The following is a 21,145-nucleotide window of genomic DNA, read 5'->3' on the forward strand; positions in this document are numbered from 1 at the left end:
CGTCCGGCGTATTGGACATAGGACTTGGGGTTGGCGTAGTGTGAGAAGACCCAGTGTAAAAAGTGTGCTCCAAATCCCCATTGGCATAGGACAAAGTGGAGATAGGGCCAATAGACAGTGTAAAGAGCCTTACAATTGGCGAGTGATAAGAAGCATGATGGAATTTTACGAGTTCAGGCAGCATGGGCTAGGTGTATATTGTCACCAGGTTGGCGGGGTGGGATAAAGCCGACTTGATCCCTGTGGATCAGTGAGCCAATGATTTAGGTTTAGGCAACTGGAGATTTTTGCTAAGATTTTAATGTCCAGATTGAGAGCAGATATGGGTCGGTAATTAAACCATAGTGTGTCATCGGAGCAGGGTTTGGAGATCATAGAAATGATTGCCGTTAGGGTCTCAGCCCAGAAGGCATAGCCATCGAGGAGGGAGTCAAGCTCACAAACTAGAATGGGAGTAAGGGTTTTTTGTAATAGGTGGCAGATAGGCCATCAGGGCCTGGATGTTTGTTTGGTTTATTGAAAGCTGTGATGACTTCTGTTTGTGTGATAGGTTTATCAAGGTTCTCAGCATAAGCAGTCAAGAGTGTTGGGAGTTTGATCCAGTAAAAGAGGCACTCAGCTCTTGCACGGTCATAGGTGCCCGAAGTGGAGTAGAGGTCAGAAAGTCTATGACCAAATTTGCATAGCATGTTAATGGGGTTACAAGAGTAAGTATTATGTAAAAGTTTCAGGCATACAGGTTTGGGGGCATGGTCTGCCTTGCATAGGGCGAGGGCTAGGTAGGTGTTTAGGTTATTTTCCTTCATGTAGAATTTATGATGGTATACTTAGTGATTTTTCTCAGCAGCTTCAATGAGCTACCTAGAGACCAGTTTAGGATGGTTTTGGATCTTGATGGATGACTTGTGAAACTCTTCTTCTAGACACTTGTGTAGATAGTGTTTTTATTTGCGGAGATGAGAGGCTTGACTGATGCAGATGCCTCGAATAACCTGTTTATGGGTTTCCCAGAGTCAGTGGGGAGGTCCCATCAGTAGAGTTATCAGCAACGTAGTCCTTAAAAGCCAGTTCAAGTTCTAGGAGATGTTCTGGGTGTGCTAGGACGGTATCATTGATGCACCAATGATTAGGGATTAGAGAGGAGAGGGTGGTGAGAACTGTGCTATGGTCTGACCGTGAAATAGGAAGAATGGATGAGGAAAGGAGAAGGGGAGAGGAGCCAACAGTGAGAAATATGTGGTCGATCCGAGAGAACAGTTTATGTGGATAGGAATAGTTTGTGTATTGGCACTTAGCCAGATTACATTTGCGTCAAGAATCCGTCAAGGAGTGGCAGTTTAGAAGTTATTAAAAAGTCAGCCTAGTGGGGTGGGTGGAAAGAGTAATGGGAGATTTTTCCAAAAAAGGGTAAAGAACCTGATTGGAGTTGCCGCAGACTAGAAGAGTACCCCTTTTGTGGGTATCTATGACTGTAAATGGGTGAGGACTGGAATCTGATTTTTGTTGGGTGCAGAGTACAATGTTATAGTTATCCCGCTGTCTAGGAGGTCGCCTGTGAAAATCAGGTAGCTTCCTTCGGGGTCTTTCATAGCCACCAGGTGGGTGAAAGTGATGGAAGGCTATAAGGACTCCTATGCTCTTAGAAGAAACAGAGGCTATGTAAACTTGAGGGTAGGAGGAGCCAAAGAATTTTGGTGTGGATTGAGTAGTAAAGTGTGTTTCCTGTAAACAAGCTATATGCGATTTAACAGAAGCAAGAGTGCGGAAAGCCTTTGTGCATTTGTTAGGAGAATTGAGCCTATGGACATTGAGGGTAAGAACCATCAGGGGGGCCATGGTCGTGGACTAAAATGGATATGCTGTTGATGTAGTTCATAAAGCTGGTGACCACTGGAATGCCCCGGGGATATAGGGGGAAGGAAACAGAGGAATATTAGGCTAGACTGTAAGTTGAAGAGGAGAATAAAGAGAGGAGAGGGGGTGTGTTTTGGTGGTGAAGTGTATGTCAATAGCGAGGAGGGTATCCAATGGGTGGGGAAAAAGTATCCCAGCCCGAGAACAAAAAACAGTCTGTAGAGACTCCAAAAAGGGGAGTATGCAGACATAGCGGGTGTGGCTGCTCCCTACCTCAGGAGTCACCGCTGCCACATCTGTGTGGCTGTAAAAGGTAAGTGTAAGCAGAAACCAGCAGTGGGAGTACAGCAGGGGTATACAGCATTGAGACTAAAGGGAAGGGGCGTTGTTGTTACGGGGTGGGGGGGGGGCGAGAGAGAGAGAAAATATATATTTACACGGTATCTCACAGAAGTGAGTACACTCCTCACATTTTTTGTAATTATTTTATTATATCTTTTCATGTGACAATACTGAAGAAATGACATTTTGCTACAATATAAAGTAGTGAGTGTACAGCTTCTATAACAGTGTAAATTTGCTGTCCCCTCAAAATAACTCAACACACAGCCATTAATGTCTAAACTGCTGGCAACAAAAGTGAATACACCCCCTAGGTGAAAATGTCCAAATTAAGCCCAGTTGGCCATTTTCCCTCCCTAGTGTCATGTGACTCGTCAGTGTTAAAAGGTCCCAGGTGTGAATGGGGAGTAGTGTTAAATTTGGTGTTATCGCTCTCACTCTCTCATACTGGTCATGTAAGTTCAACATGGCACCTCATGGCAAAGAACTGAAAAAAAAAAATCTTTTGCTCTACATAAAGATGGCCTAGGCTATAAGAAGATTGGCAAGACCCTGAAACTGAGCTGCAGCATGATGGCCAAGACCATACAGCAGTTTAGCAGGACAGGTTCCACTCAGAACAGGCCTCGCCATGGTCGACCAAAGAAGTTGAGTGCACATGCTCATATCCAGAGGTTGTCTTTGTGTTTGTCTAACTAGTACATTAAGTTAAAAATCACAAGCAAAAAAGTATATGTGACCCAGAGAGCGCTATCATCCATAATCAGCCGTCCTGGATGGAGAGAGCGTTTCCTTGCAGATACCACAATCCCTTACGGGTAGATGGTGGAGGGCGGTGGAAAGAAAAGCGTAACTTCCAGGATGTCATGTTGGTCACGCCCTCAGGGCATCCCGGAAGTGACGCTTTGCACTCCACCTCCCTCCACCGTCTACCCAGAAGTGATTGCGGTATCTGCAAGGAAACGCTCACTCCATCCAGGACGGCTGATTATGGTGATGGCGCTCTCTGGGTCACATATATTTTTTCGCTTGTGATTTTTAACTTGATGTACGCAGTTTTTATTAAGCGGTCCTCTTGTATATAGGGGTTTTGTTTATAAATAAATGAGATTATTCTATGTGCCGATTTTTTGGGTTTTATGACATAACTCTGGAACCCCTGTACTAGTGGATCTTGATGTTGATGGGGACTTAGGATCTGAGTGGCTGTTGTTTATCCTACCTTAATGCTGGCTCATTAAGAGGTTTCTGGTGAGTTTGACCCCCTGGTTTGACCCCCTTGCTGCACAAGGTGGAATTTGTTCACTATCTCTGGTGAAAGGTGCATGTTTGGACTACTTTGATTTAACAATCAAAAACTTTTTTTGAACTGTCCCATCCACTGCTCATAGACTTTTATTTGTGGGGAAGACCACAGATTGTGATATTGCACTTAAAGAGGAAGTAAACCCTTCCAAACAACTTGGACCTATAGGTAAGCCTAGATTAAGGCTTACCTGTAGGTCCAAGCAATATCTCCTAAACCTATATGGTTTAGGAGATATTTGCCCGAAAATGGGCACCGCTGTCTACGGCGCATGCGCCGTAGACAGCGGCGCGCAGGCGCACTAAATGCAGCAAATCCAAGAATGGATTTGCCAAATTTGTCGACTCCCGTGCGCATGCGCGGGAGTGACGTCATCGCGGCTTCGCCGTATGACAGCGGCGGAGCTGCGAGGCGCGACTCCCGTGCGCATGCGCGGGAGTGACGTCATCGCGGTTGCGCCGCTGTGATTCGTCGGAGCTGCGAGACGCCACAAGCAACATGGATGCGGCGGACTACAGGGGACAGCGGCGACTTCGCTGGCTCCTGTGTCAGGTAAGTGACACATAATGAGCTACTATGCGATGCATAGTAGTCCATTATGCTTTACCTTTGCAGGGAAAAAGAGGAAGTAAACCCATCAGGGTTTACTTCCTCTTTAATATCATGTTTAATTTTAGCGCTGTGTTAGTATTTTAATAATCCAGTGTTGGAACAGTTTATTTTTATACTACTGTTTGATATATATATATATATATATATATATATATATATATATATATATATATATATATATATATATATATATATATCTCAATCAATCAAATATATTGCAACATGGGAGACCATTAGCTCTCGTGGTATATGCATTTGTCATTGAATCATGCCAGTCAGGAACTATATTTTAGGGCATGGTAGCCAATTTTTATTAAAAAGACAAAAAAAAACTCTGTAACATAAAGGATTCCCATGCAGGGGTCTTCTTCAGCAAATCCACAAACAGAAAAATGCTAGCCCACCTGGCTCTCTTTAGCAGTACCTCTGCTCTTTATCCTGGTCACACAGACCATAAGATTCTTCAGTGTGGACGGTTTTACTTTAGCGCCCACAGCTCCCCCCTGGCCTTAGTCCTCAGGCCATTTACTGCCTCTTGCAGTCACACACATTCTGGCTGCCTCCTAGAGACCTCCTGCCTCTCTTGGGTCTTGGGGTAGAGCAGTCACCAACTGGGAGCCATGAAGTATTCCCATACCCTCATTATAAGCGCCGTGCTCACCTGAGCACACACCCTGCTGGTCATCTACATAATCTGGACCCACGGTTGGAGATCCAGTCCCACCCAAGACACTATAAATAAACTACAAACTACAGAGCCCCATGCTTGAATACCAAAACCTGGAGAAAGCAGCAAAAGCAATTTTCCGCTGCGTAGGCTCAAACTTTTTTCAGGTGCGTTTCCAGGCACACCCTAGCCTGGATCCCAGCAGGGTCCTACAGTTCTGCATCCTCAGCCTACTCCCTCTGGTGGCCCCCTGCCTACTCTGGTGGCCTCCTGTGTTTCCTGCTACTTCCTTTCAATTCAGTTTCCGGATTCTGTTGGGAACCTATTACAGACACTACGCTTGATGAGCAACCACCTTTTCCCTCACTGGTACCTGTTTTCCCCATCACAATAGAATTTTCTTATGCCCACAAAAGTGCTCCACAAAAAGGCATATTGTATAAAATCCATCCAAGGTGAGACCCCAGTATAAAGATATTATTAGCAAAGGGACCAACAAGAGTCCTGGTGGAATTGTGCACATGAATCAGGATATATATACACACTACTCAACAAATATTTTAAGGAACACTTTGAAAACATCAGATCTCAATGGGGAAAAATATTATGCTGGATATCTATACTAATATGGACTGGGTAATGTGTTCGGAATGAAAGGATGCCACATCGTTTGATGGAAATTAAAATTCTCTACTTACAAAGGGCTGAATTCAAAGATACCCCAAAAATCGAAATAAAAAAAAGATGTAGCAGGCTAGTCCATTTTGCTAAAATTTTATTGCAGCAACTCAAAATGGTACTCAGTAATTTCTATGGCCCCACGTGCTTTTATGCATGCCTGACAGTGTGGGGATGCGCTCCTAATGAGACAACGGATTGTGTCCTGGGATATTTCGTCCCAGATCTGGACCAGAACATCACCCAGCTCCTAAACAGACTGAGGTGCAACCTGGCGGTGTCGAATGGACTGAAACACAAGGTCCCAGAGTTGTTCTATTGGATTTAGGTCAGGCGAACGTGGGGGCCATTCAGTGTTATCAATACCTTCATCCTCCAGGAACTGTGAAAACAAGTAACTTAGCGCCACATAAGTAAATAAAAACAGTGCAGCAATATTAGCAGCAGCAGTATCAATGTGAGCTCAATGGCAATACTACTAATAATAAATCTAAGAAAACACTGCACTAGCTTATAACAAAATCAATGATCCAAATGGTATATCAAAATAAAGTTCCACAATATTCATGTAGCGCTGGCTCCTGATGAGCAGGCGCTATATTTATTTTCTAAAGTTAATTTGCCTGAAACCACAGTTGGGTTTCAGGACTATTTTCTAAATTTCTGGTTTCAGTACCAGTCCAGCTGGGTTGCACTGGGTTCTCCTTGGCCGCAGGTGTCGCTGTCACCCCCGGCAAGAGTAGGAACACAGTTAACTTGGGTGTATTGAATGCCACTGTTCTCCTGCTGTGCATTCTGGGGGGTGGTATTTAAGGTACCGACACCACGTGGTCCGGGGTTCCAACTTTGATTTTCTGTCTTTTTGGTTCTGGTGGTCCTCCTGACTCAGCCCATGGCCCTCCTGGCCTGGGGCGCGGAACCATGCATTCCAGTCTCAGGTCGGCTGGCCCGAGGCAACGCAACTGCATGGACAGGCCTGAGTGGATTTCGAGGCCTTTTGATCCAAGGGTGGTCCGGTGCCATCTCATCTGAAGGGAGAGACCCAGCAAATGATGAACCCCAGGGGAGGACTCTTCAGGAGAAGGCCGTGCACAAGGCTGGCTTCTCTTAAGGAGCCTGGAGGCCTAGTTGAAGGACACAACCTGGATATACACTCATACGGTATCGCCGGATCAGCTGAGAGAACCTGGTACCGTATGTTAGCTCTTTAAATTCATCTGCGTTCCTCAGTAACGCTCAAGTGTACATCACAAGTCTGTGGCAGAGACTTTGCCAAGCACCCTACTGGCTACTAGGCCTAGTGAGAGGAGGTCTATCTGAGGGTTGTAAAATCCAGCTGTGAAACGGTCTTTATTCTCTGTATTTACTATAAGGACTTCCTTGAATTTTTGCAGTCTAAAGTACCTGAACTTACTCCTAACCCTCTACCCTCTATTTGAAAGACTCTGTTTCTGTTGCAAATAAATAACCCAAAAGAAGATTCAGTATCAGTTTCCACATTCTTTGGGCCATCTACCAGGGAAATCCCTAGACGGAGAAGCAAACAAGGAGGTAATGGTAAGCCCAATAAAACCAGCAGCTCCTTCGGGAGTCAGTACTACATTCATAAAGGTGCTTGTGCTCAAATTCAAAACAAACAAATCTGTGCTCCACTTGCTTAGTGATCAGACCAGGTCCCACCTAGATGTAAATTCACCCTGGGTGTTGACCACCGATCTCTAGTGTGGTCACTTGCACTTAGTGGGGAAAAACCCCTAGATGAAGTCTTTACTGGCCGGCTCACTACATCCTCTGGTAGTGGGGCGAAAAATGACAGAAGGGGGAGCCCATAGAGTAAAACAGTAATTTATGAAGTATAAAACAAACAATAAATTACCATAAGTAAACTCACATTTAGCAGTGTCTATAGCCTGGCACCCAGTATGTTCAACATGTGCATGTAAAGGGAAATAACCTGGCTGGCATCTGCTGGATACTGCTCAGTGGCGGTTTGGCTCGGTTTCCTAGATTTTTTTCCACCGTGGGCTGATGTACTGTCGCTGTGACACAATCATGCTTCCTCTGCCCCCTCTATCATTTTTCCCTTTACTACCGAACATCATCTAGGGTTTTTTTTCCACTAAGCACAAGTGACCACACTAGAGATTGATGTAAACTCACCCTGGGTGTTGACCACTTATGTGGGGCACCTGGTCTGATCACTGAGCAAGTGGAGCACAGATTTGTTAGTTTTGAATTTGAACATGAGCACTTTTCTGACACTGAAGATTGTGGGACAGCTGGGTGAATGTGGAGAGAGATGAGAGCTGGCAATTAGCCGACAGCTGAGCAGCCAGCCCAGAGAAGGAAGGGCTAAGCCAGCCCTGACCGTTTCCCATCTAGTGCACCAATTTCATTAACACCAAAGCAGCTGAAACTGATTAACAACCCCCTCTGCTACTTAACTGACCAGATCAATATCCCAGGAGTTTAATTGACTGATGCTATACTCTGTTTAACCACTTGGGATCCGCGCTATTGCCGAATGACGGCATTAGCGCGGACCTAGATTTCTGGGACTACGTCTATTGACGTCGTCCCGGTTACGAGCGGCCTGCGCGCCCCCTGAGGGGCGCGCGCGGCGCGCTCGGTGATCGGCGAGTCCGTGAGACTCGCCTGATCACCGATCCGTGTAAGGGGTCGATCCCGACCCCTTATCACGTGATCAGCTGTCAGCCAATGACAGCTGATCATGTGATAGAACGGAGCCGGTAATCGGCTATTATTCCTCCTCGCGCTGACAGCGCGAGGAGAAAAAAAAAAAGCCGATCACCGGCGGCCGTGATCGGGACATCAGTCCCGATCACGGCCAGCAATGTGAGGCACCACATGCCACCTGCCAGTGCCCACCTGCCTCCCGCAGTGCCATCCTGAAGTAGAACTAAAAGTAAAAGTAAGTGCCCCCCGTCTGTGCCCATAGTGCCCACAGTGCCACCCACAGTGCCACCCCACAGTGCCACCCACAGTGCCACCCACAGTGCCACCCAATCTGCCTCAAAGGTGCTGCACCCCAGTGCCGCCCATCAGTGCCCAGCAGTGCCGCCCATCAGTGCCCAGCAGTGCCGCCCATCAGTGCCCAGCAGTGCCACCTATCAGAGCCACCTATCAGTGCCACCTATCAGTGCCCATCAGTCCCATCTATCTGTGGTACCTATCCGTGCCACTTATCCGTGCCACCCATCCGTGCCATCTTATCTGTGCCCATCTTTGCCCATCAGTGCCGCCTTATCTGTGCCCATCGGTGCCGCCTTATCTGTGCCTATTAGTGCCGCCTTAACTATGCCTATCAGTGCCCACCAGTGCAGCCTATCAGTGCCCACCAATGCAGCCTATCAGTGCCCACCAATGCAGCCCATCAGTGCCCACCAATGCAGCCTATCAGTGCCGCCTTATCAGCGCACTTCAATGAAGGAGAAAAATGACCCGTTTGCAAAATTTTATAACAAACTATTAAAACATGATTTTTTTTTTTTTTTTTTTTGCATCTTTTTTTGTTTGTTTAGCAAAAAATAAAACTCCGAGCTGTAACTAAATACCACCAAAAGAAAGCTCTATTTGTGGGAAAAAAATGATAAAAATGTAATTTGGGTACAGTGTTGTATGCCCGCGCAATTGTCATTCAAAGTGCATCAGCGCTGAAAGCTGAAAATTGGTCTGGGACTGAGGGGGGTTTAAGTGCCCAGTAAGCAAGTGGTTAAAAAGTGTGCCTTTAACCAGTTGCCGACCGCCGCACGATGTACGTCGACAGAATGGCACGGGCAGGCATATGGGCGTACCTGTACGTCCCTGCCTTCCCGCGGGTGGGGGGTCCGATCGGGCCCCCCCCCCCGTGCCAGCGGCGGTCGGATACCGTGCAGGAGTGATCCGGGATGAGGGGGCGGCCATTCATTCATGGCCACCCCTCGCGATCGCTCCTGACGAATGGAAGTGCAGCATGACATCACTTCCTCTCCTGTAATGTAAACGCAGGCAGAGGAAGTGATGTAATCTCTCCTCCGTGTCGGTATTTTTCGTTCCGGCACCGAGGAGAGAGGATCGGTGAGTTGCACCAACACTACACTACACAGAACATGCCAGGCACACTCTCACCCCCCCTTCACCCCCCGATCACCCCCCCAATCACCCCTGCACCCCCAGTCACAGTGACACCAATTGCATTTATTTTTTTTAATTTATTTTTTTTGTTATTGCATTGGTGTCATTTGTGACTGTAATAACTGTTAGGGCAGTTAGGGTTAGCCCCCTTTAGTTCTAGGGTACCCCCCTAACCCCCCCAATAAAGGTTTAACCCCGTGATCACCCCCCCCTTCGCCAGTGTCACTAAGGCTGGGTTCACATTGCAGCGGTTTATGAGAACGGATGTGATTCGCACCGCACTGCAGTGCAAATCACATCCGATCTCTGTGCGATGCGAGTTCAGCCATACAGATAGTATGGCTGAATTCGCATCGCACCCGCCGAAAACTCGCATGGGACCCTTTTTTTGGTCCGCAGCAGAATCGGATCGCTTGGGTGTTCACACCATGCGATCCGATTCCTGTCAGAGTTTGCAGATCGCACTGCGATATGCGAACTGATCTGGGGGTGTCATTAACATTTCACTGACACTCCCAGCAGTTCGCATAGGGCAGTGTGAACTGCCGCCGGGAGGCATGCGATGCGGGAACCCGCCGTGGATTCGTGGCGTTCCCGCATCACTCCAGTGTGAACCCAGCCTAATAAGCGATCGTTTTTCTGATCGCTGTATTAGTGTCACAGGTGACGCTAGTTAGGCAGGTAGGTATTTAGGTTCGCCGCAGCTTTTTATAGCGCCAGGGACCCCCATATACTACCGCATAAAGCCCCCTGATTGCCCCCTAGTTAACCCTTTCACCAGTGATCAACATATAACTGTTACAGGTGACGCTGGTTGGTTAGTTATTTTTTTATAGTTTCAGGGCACCCGCCATTTATTACCTAATAAAGGTTTAACCCCCTGATCACCCGGCGGGTGATATAAGTTTGAGGGTCAGATAAGGTCTGCGTCGCCCCAGGCAGCGTCAGGTTAGTGCCAGTACCGCTAACACCCACGCGCAAAGCATACACCTCCCTTAGTAATATAGTATCTGATCAGATCTATATTAGCGTCGCCAGCAGTTTAGGTTTCCCAAAACGCATTGTTAGCGGGATCAGCCCAGATACCTGCTAGCACCTGCGTTTAGCCCCTCCGCCAAGCCCAGCACAGCCCATCCAAGTGCAGTATCGATCGATCACTGTCACTTACAAAACACAACGCACATAACTGCAGCGTTCGCAGAGTCAGGCCTGATCCCTGCGATCGCTAACAGTTTTTTTTGTAGCGTTTTGATACAGTCGCTGACAGCCTAGGTGCTTTTTTACCTGTGAGTCTCACTAGTGTACCCCTAAATTTAGGGGTGTCTACTTTCCAAAATGGGGTCATTTGTGGGGGTTTGTGCCATCTTGGCATTTTATAGCCTTCAAAACTGCGATAGGTAGTGAGGAGTGAAATCAAAAATTTACACCCTTAGAAATCCTGAAGGCAGTGCTTGGATTTCGGGGCCCCGTACGCGGCTAGACTCACAAAAAAATCCCACACATGTGGTATCCCCGTACTCAGGAGAAGCAGCAGAATTTATTTTGGGGTGTCATTTCACATATGCCCATGGCATGTGTGAGCAATATATCATTTAGTGACAACTTTGTGAAAAAAAATAAAAAATAAAATAAAAGTTTGTAATTTTCCCGCAACTTGTGGCAAAATATAAAATATTCCATGGACTCAACATGCCTCTCAGTAAATAGCTTGGGGTGTCTACATTCTAAAATGGGGTCATTTGGGGGGGTTTGTGCCATCTTGGCATTTTATGGCCTTCAAAACTGTAATAGGTAGTGAGGAGTGAAATCAAAAATTTACACCCTTAGAAATCCTGAAGGCGGTGCTTGGATTTCGGGGCCCCGTACGCGGCTAGGCTCCCAAAAAGTCCCACACATGTGGTATCCCCGTACTCAGGAGAAGCAGCAGAATTTATTTTGGGGTGTCATTTCACATATGCCCATGGCATGTGTGAGCAATATATCATTTAGTGACAACTTTGTGAAAAAAAAAAAAGTTTGTAATATTCCCGCAACTTGTGGCAAAATATAAAATATTCCATGGACTCAACATGCCTCTCAGAAAATAGCTTGGGGTGTCTACTTTCTAAAATGGGGTCATTTGGGGGGGGGGGGGGGTTTGTGCCATCTTGGCATTTTATGGCCTTCAAAACTGTAATAGGTGGTGAGGAGTGAAATCAAAAATTTACGCCCTTAGAAAGCCTGAAGGTGGTTCTTGGCTTTCGGGGCCCCGTACACGGCTAGGCTCCCAAGAAATCCCACACATGTGGTATCCCCGTACTCAGGACTTTGTGAAAAAAATAAATAAATAAATAAATGTTTGTAATTTTCCCGCAACTTGTGGCAAAATATAAAATATTCCATGGACTCAGCAAATAGCTAGGCTCCCAAAAAGACCCACATATGTGGTATCCCCGTACTCAGGAGAAGCAGCAGAATTTATTTTGGGGTGTCATTTCACATATGCCCATAGCATGTGTGAGCAATATATCATTTAGTGACAACTTTGTGAAAAAAATAAATAAATAAATAAAAGTTTGTAATTTTCCCGCAACTTGTGGCAAAATATAAAATATTCCATGGACTCAACGTGCCTCTCAACAAATAGCTTGGGGTGTCTACTTTCTAAAATGGGGTCATTTGTGGGTATTTTGTGCCATCTTGGCATTTTATGGCCTTCAAAACTGTGATAGGTAGTGAGGAGTGAAATTACAAATGTATGCCCTTAGAAATCCTGAAGGCGGTGCTTGGATTTCGGGGCCCCGTACGCGGCTAGGCTTCCAAAAAGTCGACCACATGTGGTATCCCCATACTCAGGAGAAGCAGCAGAATGTATTTTGGGGTACAATTCCACATATAACCATGGCATGTGTGAGCAATATATCATTTAGTGACAACTTTGTGTAAAAAAAAAAAAAAAAAAATTTTTTTTTTTGTCATTATTCAATCGCTTGAGGCAAAAAAATAAAATATTCAATGGGCTCAACATGCCTCTTATCAATTTCCTTAGGGTGTCTACTTTCCAAAATAGGGTCATTTGGGGGGGTTTTGTACTGCCCTGCCATTTTAGCACCTCAAGAAATGAGATAGGCAGTCATAAACTAAAAGCTGCGTAAATTCCAGAAAACGTACCTTAGTTTGTAGATGTGACAACTTTTGCGCAAACCAATAAATATACAGTTATTGACTTTTTTTTTTACCAAAGACATGTGGCTGAATACATTTTGGCCTAAATGTATGACTAAAATTGAGTTTATTGGATTTTTCTAATAACAAAAAGTAGAAAATATCATTTTTTTTCAAAATTTGCGGTCTTTTTATGTTTATATCGCAAAAAATAAAAATCGCAGAGTCAGTCAAATACCTTTAAAAGAAAGCTCTATTTGTGGGAAAAAAAGGACGCAAATTTTGTTTGGGTACAACATTGCATAACCGCGCAATTACCAGTTAAAGCAGCGCAGTGCCAAATTGTAAAAAGACCTCTGGTCATTGACCAGCAAAATGGTCTGGTCTGAAAGTGGTTAATTAATAGAGATACTTCCAGATGAATGTTGCAGCAAAGTCCAATTGCAGGGGCCCCTGAGGGTGATCACGATCAGGTCCGGTGCTACCACTAGGCAACCGCCTAGGGCACACTGCTGCCTAGGGGCACCCATCTAGTGATTTTCCTCCGCTTCTGCATGCTCTGCAGGCTGCAGCATGTAACTAACTCTCAGGCACGACTGGTAGTGTAACTAGATGCGCAGTGCAGCGCGGGAGCCAGTGCTAGAGGAAGCAGAGCCGATGCTACCTGTATAGCGCCACCTCCTGTCACATAGGCAGGGCAAAGGGGGTGGAGTCAGGGGTGGGGCCAATGGGTACAGCAAAATTAGGTTTCGCCTAGGGTGTCAAAAATCCTTGCACCAGCCCTGATCACGATGCATCTTTCATCTTGGTGTCGAAGGCCAGTAGACCAGATCTGCAGTGATGAAGAGACCCTCCAGACATTGTCCAAGAAGTCTGGAATGCAGCATCTTTTCACCAGAAATTTTGGTGTGATACTGAACCTCAGTCAGCCTATCTACTCTGTGCTTTAGTCCCTAGTAGTTTCTAATCTCTCATGCAACCAGAACTCTAACTACCAGAAGTGGCTGTCAAATGCCTAACCTGGCTCTAGATTACACTGGTTATAGATCCCTAGGCTAACACTAGCTATAGAATCCTAAACCAGAAGAGAGTAAAATACTAAAATAAGTAAAATAACAGGAGGGCCATACAAACCTTATTGCAAAAAACAGGTTCACTTTCTAATATACTGGAAGGTGACCAGCGTGGACATACATACAGTGGCACAAATCTAGCTGCCTAGCACTATGCTTGTGAGATATTAATAACAGGACAGGTAAGTCTGTCACAAGGGCTTAGATACACACTCAAGAAGCTATGGACAGCAGCAGATAAACTATTAGAACATAGGAATGCTTGCTTGATACTCTCTGCCTCTGGTCTGGGTGAAAATACAGCAGTAGTAGCAGCTGTGTGTAAGGTCGTGTTCCTCAGTTCACGGTCTTTCTCCACTTTCACCGTTTGGGGTTTATGACCTAGACAGACAGAATGTGATGTGCATAAATAATCTATGTGAGCAGGAGAGTCACTTAAAGGCATTCCATCAACATGCTAATAACATTTTTAACTAAAACGTTAATTTTTTTAAAGTTTTTTTTTTTGTTTTTATTACTGGACATCATAGGGTAAATACAATATCGGTTACATCACATATTTTTGTCTGTATAAATGAAAGAACAAAAAGGCAGTATTTACATTAAAAAAAATATTAATTACACATTATGCATGGCATAAGCAAACTGCATCCATACCCATAACAGTAAACTTGAACCGACTAATCTCCTCCTAGCCAAGTGTTTTAAAGGTTTAAGGTTTACCTCAACACAGATACTGTAAAAAATGTAATAAAACATCCAAATAACAGAAACCCACAAAAAAACTGAAACAGTCACAGAATATACAGGGTTCTTTAGAGTGTGCGAGATCTGTTACTACCTTACAGCCATGGGTCCATAGTGCTTCACTGTCCCCTCATTGTAGTCATGCAGAGATCCACTTCACCCTCTAGAGTTTCAGTAGAATCAACCCAACAAGACCACACCTTCCTGAAATTGTTGAGGCACCCACAGGCCTCATACGTCCTTCTGTAAAGCAGAAGATCCGCTTTAACTAATATTTTCCACATCTCCAGAGTTAAAATTTGTACATGAATCCACCTCCTAGCAATAAGCTTACGGACATAGAAAAAGAGGAGTCTGAGAAACAATTTTGTAGCCTCACCCATCTCCTCATCCTCAGTAACACCCAGAATACCTAAGGGGGTTACATATGTTAGAAAAGCCGAAAGTTTTGACTATGAACTCTGTTACCTGAGACCATAAAGGTCTTGCTTTGGAGCACTCCCACACCATGTAAAGAAAGGTACCCTCATACAGCTGGCATTTATGACAGCACTAAATCTCTGTTATGCATACAAAATAAATGTACAGGAGTATAATATGTCTTGGGCAGATAACATAGCTGAATTATCTTGTCCATTGAGGCAATAACTGTGGGTAAATACATAGCAAGCACCTCACTTCACTTCTCATCTGACAACTCCAGTGCAATAGTAGTCCAATGGGCCTTAACTCGCTCAACCAGTTGTGAATTACCCAGGGCCGCCTATTATCTAGAGACCAGCTTTACAGGATCCGGATCCAGCAAAACTGATTACTATTTAGTATTATGGAGCTGAACAACACCTCCCCCAAACTAAGCTAACGCAGCGTGGCAAAGCTGTGCATATTTAAAACGCCAAGTCCTTGGGACCCTGTATATCCTATATAACTGCTCAAAGAAACAAAAACGGTACAGCCAATGAACATATTTATATACCATTATATATAATCTCATACTGGGCCTATAAGGTTCCACCTTATAAAGTTCCCGCAAAGACAGGTTACACCAAAGAGGGTTATTGGGGGATCTAGACAAAGGCGTATCACCTAGATTGTGGGAACATATAGGAAAAGACTTTCCCAGTTAAGAGATAGATCCTCCCCTACCTCCTTCCCCAGGATCCCCTTCCTATATACCAACGTTGATGTTTTTACTACATACAGTATCTTAGTTTAGAGCCATTGACATCATCACTGGGTCTCTGTGCATCTCTGTGAAATGCAGGCAGATCATAAATGGTGCAACAGCACCTTGCCTCAGTATTCTAAGTCAAAGCCCTTAGTCCTAATGCAAACAAGGAATATATATGTCTGGATGTCCTCCAGCCTGGAAATGAGACAGGCTCTAACTGACTTGCTGCAGCGTCTTTTGCACACTGATAAAAGCGCAGTGCAGTGAAATCAGAGCAAGCTAATTCAGTAAAGGAGAGGAACCTGTACAGCTGTACAGGTTCCAAGACTGAAGGTAAATAGATAGTTCAGCTTTAAGGTGTCTCTAAAACCTTAGGCTATATTTCCACTATTGCGTCCCCAAAGTCGCGCAATTTTTACCACGATTTTTTACTGCGATTTTACTGTGTTTTTTTGCCGCGACTTGACACAATGCCTGTGTATTCCTGAGGTCTATGGACCTCAAGTCACATCAAACTGGGACCAAAGTAGTGCAAGGACTACTTTGAAGACGCTGCGTCTTAAAGTTGCACAGTTATGAACAGTACTCATTGGAAATCATGGGGTACAACTTGTCATGTGACTTTTCAGTCCCAAATTGCATGAAAAGTTACACTAGTGGAAACCTAGCCTTAAGGTTTTTCACTTTAAGGCATTCCATGCTTTAAGGTGATAAACCTTCTGTTCGGCAGCTACTCCCCAGACCCCCCTTTTACTTACCTGAGCCCATCTGATCCAGTGATGCGAACATGCGAGTGGCGGCCTGTCCATAGGGGGTGCCCAGGCATTCAAAACAAATATGTAAAAAAAAAATATATATATATATATATATATATATATATATATATATATATATATATATATATATATATATATATATATATATTTATATTTAAAAATGTCCCTTTAAGAAAAATAAAAAAAAAGGTCCTTATGTGCACTGTGTCCGGGCATCGGGTGCAGTGCAATATGGGAAGCGCCACCTCTATGCAATCACGAGATTGCAGACGAGGCGCTTCATTTGCAGCCAAAAACTCGCTCTGTGGCGAGCTTTCGGCACGATGGACTGGCCCGGAGGGTGCACAATGCATAGACTTTCACTGCCCTAGGACATGAGCGGTGTTTTCTGTTCTAGTTCTAACGTCACTCAAAGTACAGGAAGTGACGTCGACTCCGTTAAACGTACCGCCTTAGAGGATCACAAGGTAAGCCGCAGCACAATAGCTGCCTGCCGTGGTAACTCTTTGGGCTTTCATTCACCATCATTGTGAAATGGAGGTAGCACTGTAGCAGGCAGGGCATAATTTATCCTTTATGATAAAATTACTGTGCTCTCTTGTCACCATGAATCTTTGTGTCTTGTGATTAACTAGTGCAGTCCCAGTGGTGGCCCGTCCTCTTGCAGACCTGCAGTCCTTGGATTTGAGTGCAGCAATCTATTTTTGCTTAAAAAATATATATATTTGTCCAAATCCTTTGAATGTGGCACATGTGCAAGTTGTAGTGGTGTGAGGGGGAATGGGGAGCACCCCGATCTGCAGTGTGATCTAGATGCCCACATGGTCATTATATGACCATTATCCAATAGATTTCGTTCCACTTCACAATTGTGTCCCACTTGTTGGTGATTCTTCACAAAAAATTTAAATTTTATATCTTTATGTTTGAAGCCTGAAATGTGGCAAAAGGTTGAAAAGTTCAAGGGGGCCGAATACTTTCGCAAGGCACTGTAACTAACCCAACATGAGAAAAAACAATAAACACAGGCGATGCTTATACTATTCTGGGTAAATAATATAAATAAATAAATACATATATATATATATATATATATATATATATATATATATATATATATATATATATATATATATAATATATTGAGAGGAATGGCAGATAATGGGGGGTATAGTGGACAGAAAAAGAGATAGACCAACAACAATTCCTTATATCAGGGGTCTCAAACTGTCAGCCCTCCAGCTGTTGCAAAACTACAAGTCCCATCATGCCTTTGCCTGTGGGAGTCATGCTTGTAATGGTCAGCCTTGCAATGACTTGTGGGACTTGTAATTTTTCAATAGCTGAAGGGCCACCAGTTTGAGACCTCTGCCCTATATGGAAACCGGTGTGGAGACAGATCAGGGCATACTGCACACTCTGCTATCATCCCATACCATCCCCCACCCTCCGCTATCACATTTCATACTCAACTGTCTTACCACACACTCTGCTGTCACATCACACAGTCAACTATCATCCCACATCATTACCCTCCCCCACACACTCTGCTGTCACGAATTGGTAAGAAAAGTCAGTACAAAAACAGCCAGTTGGTAGATCGATTGGCAGAGGTGCCCGATGTGGTTATACACAAGATAGGCATTATTCATCTGCTTTAGTAGAGCCCTGTGTATAATGTGCAGCCTGGTATATGATGTGCAGAGCCCTGTGTATAATGTGTAGCCTGGTGTATGATCTGCAGAGCCCTGTGTATAATGTGCAGCCTGGTATATGATGTGCAGAGCCCTGTGTATAATGTGTAGCCTGGTGTATGATCTGCAGAGCCCTGTGTATAATGTGCAGCCTGGTATATGATGTGCAGAGCCCTGTGTATAATGTACAGCCTGGTATATGATGTGCAGAGCCCGGTGTATAATGTGCAACCTGGTATATGATGTACAGCCCTGTGTATAATGTAGACATGAATGGAAGGAGAATGGGAGAAGCTTTAACTCCTCTGATACTTAACACGTAGGTTCATTTTTGCCACACAGTGATGCAAAACAATGCAAATGGTACATATTTTTGAAATATGAACAGCTTTTGTCTACTGTCCATATTATTCATTGTAGGCTGCTTTGCTAGGCATTTGAGGAATGCCTAAATTATCCCCAAATACGTATTATCCCCAAATACGTGTTTCTAATGTCAGTGTGAACAGGACCAAACTGTAATTCAAACTCCATTAATCTATATCAGCAGCTGAAAGTTACCAAGCCCTGATAAAGGGGTGATCTTTGTCCCTCAAAACACGCTAGCTGTTGCACACATTATATGGTTGGAATAAAGTCAAATTTCTGACTCTAAATACTTTGGTGTTGCGCTTTGCTCTTCAGATTGAATTATTACTTTAACATTCTGAGGTTTCTGTGGAAAGTTCTTGGGTTTAAAGAAGCAGCCACTCATAGCACCCAGATGCCTTATCGGTATACTGTTAGTATAGAGTCAATTTAATCAAAAGTACAAAAGTTTTATCTACCTAAGGTTCTACACCATCTCTAATCAGTGTTCAGGTATTCTGACAGCTATCAGTGTGCAGCTGTCAGAATACAATAGCTGGAAATAATAAACAGCCATCATTTTCCAGCCAGATTTTCTAGTTGATGTTTGTCAAGCCGTGTGGTACCCACAGGACCACCCACAGCTTGAAAATCAGCAAGATCAGCCACAATCAGTCAAGATTAAATTAGTGTATGGTTAGATCAATCAATCAATTACAGCACACATTTTTTCCTTTTGGGATAAAGGTTTTACATAAAAGCTGATCATTTTAATGATACCTGTCAGCAGGGGGCGTTGCTTGGTCTTCTAAAAGATCTGGGGATAGAGCCCCAGATCTTTTGTAGACCTAGGAACGCCCCTGCTGACAGGTATCATTAAGTAGTAAAGAAAGTCATACACTTGGGCGGGCATATACATGTATATACAGTAATATACGTGTGTGTGTGTATGTGTGTGTGTGTGTATATAGATAACCAGAGAGCCCTTCACTTACATCAGGGTTCCCAGAGAGCCCCCCTTACATTAGGGTCCCCAGAGAGCCTTGCCTTAAAATCAGGGTCCCCAGAGAACCTTCCCTTAAAATCAGGGTCCCCAATGAGCCTCCCATTGCATCAGGGTCCCCAGAGAGCCCCCCACTTACATCAGGGTACCCAGAGAGGCTTCCCTCCCTAGGGGACCCTTGCAGAGACTCAGGTCTATGTGCCCCAGATTCGGCGCTATAGCCCCAAAAGCCACCCCCTAGAGACGCCACTGTCTCATCCCTGTAACTTTTCTGTTGACAGAATCAAAATTAGACTTGGGAAACTTAACATTAAGGTACTTAGGGAACTCAGTCAAGTAATTGGCAGACCATTGTTCCTACTGACTGGAATGGTACCAGCTGATTGGAGAAAAGCCAATGTAGAATCAATATTTAAAAAAGGGCCCAAAATACATTCCTGGGAATTAGACCAGTTAGCCTAACATCAATACTATGCAAGCTCTTGATGATAAGGGACTATATATAAGATTTTAGTAATGAGAACGGTATCATTAGCAGTAATCGGCATGGATTCATGAAGAATCATTCTTGCCAAACCATCTATTAATCTTCTATGAGGAGTTGAGTTGCCATCTAGATAAAGGAAAGCCCGTAGATGTGGTGTATCTGGATTTTGCAAAAGCATTTGGCACAGTTCACCATAAATGTTTACTATACAAAATAAGGTTAGTTGACATGGACCATAGGGTGAGGAATGGTCAGGGGTGTGTAGTGGAGTCCCCCAGGGTTCTATGCTGGGGCCAATCCTATTTAATTTGTTCATAAATGACCTGGAGGATGGGGTAAACAGTTCAATCTCTGTATTTGCAAACGACACTAAGCTAAGCAGGGCAATAACTTCTCTGCAGGATATGGCAACCTTGCAGATCTGAACAAATTAACGGGGTGGGCAACTACATGGTTTAATGTAGAAAAATGCCAAATAATGCATTTGGGTGGTAAAAATATGAATGCAATCTATACACTGGGGGGAGAACTTCAGGGGGAATTTAGGATGGAAAAGGACCTGGGGGTCCTAGTAGATGATAGTGCCAAGCTGCTGCTCACAAAGAAAACAGAATATTGACATGTATTAAAAAGGCGATCAACTCCAGAGATAAAACGATAATTCTCCTGCTCTACAAGACTCTGGTTCAGCTGCACCTGGAGTAAGCTGGCCAGTTCTGGACACCAGTCTTCAGGAAGGATGTGCTGGAAAGGGAGCGATTTCAATTTACAAATACTGTACTGGGGATATAGGAATAAAACTTTTTTGCGGAAGGCAGTTTAACAAGATGCGTGGCCACTCATTAAAATTAGAAGAAAAGACATTTAACCTTAAACTACGTTGCAAGGATGTGGAATTCCCTTACACAGGCGGTGGTCTCAGCGGGGAGCATCGATAGTTTCAAAAAACTATCACCTGAACGACCACAACATACAGGGATATACAATGCAATACTGTCATATAATCACACACATAGATTGGTCTTTTTTCAACCTCACCTACTATGTAATATAGAAAAAAGGAAAGCCTAAAAAAAAGAAACAAATGCAGCCATCACATCTCAGAATTG

General features: G+C 44.3%; 1 protein-coding gene across 3 annotated transcripts in view; it reads left to right on the forward strand.

Annotated features, from left to right (window-relative positions):
- Nucleotides 1-21,145, forward strand: part of PMM1 (phosphomannomutase 1) — a 149,181-nt gene that overhangs the window by 93,891 nt on the left and 34,145 nt on the right. The window lies entirely within an intron of this gene.

The sequence above is a fragment of the Lithobates pipiens genome, unplaced genomic scaffold, assembly GCF_037356315.1.
Source record: "Lithobates pipiens isolate NorthernLeopardFrog02 unplaced genomic scaffold, aLitPip1_a1.2 Scaffold_23, whole genome shotgun sequence".
In the NCBI taxonomy this organism is placed as follows: Eukaryota; Metazoa; Chordata; class Amphibia; order Anura; family Ranidae; genus Lithobates; species Lithobates pipiens.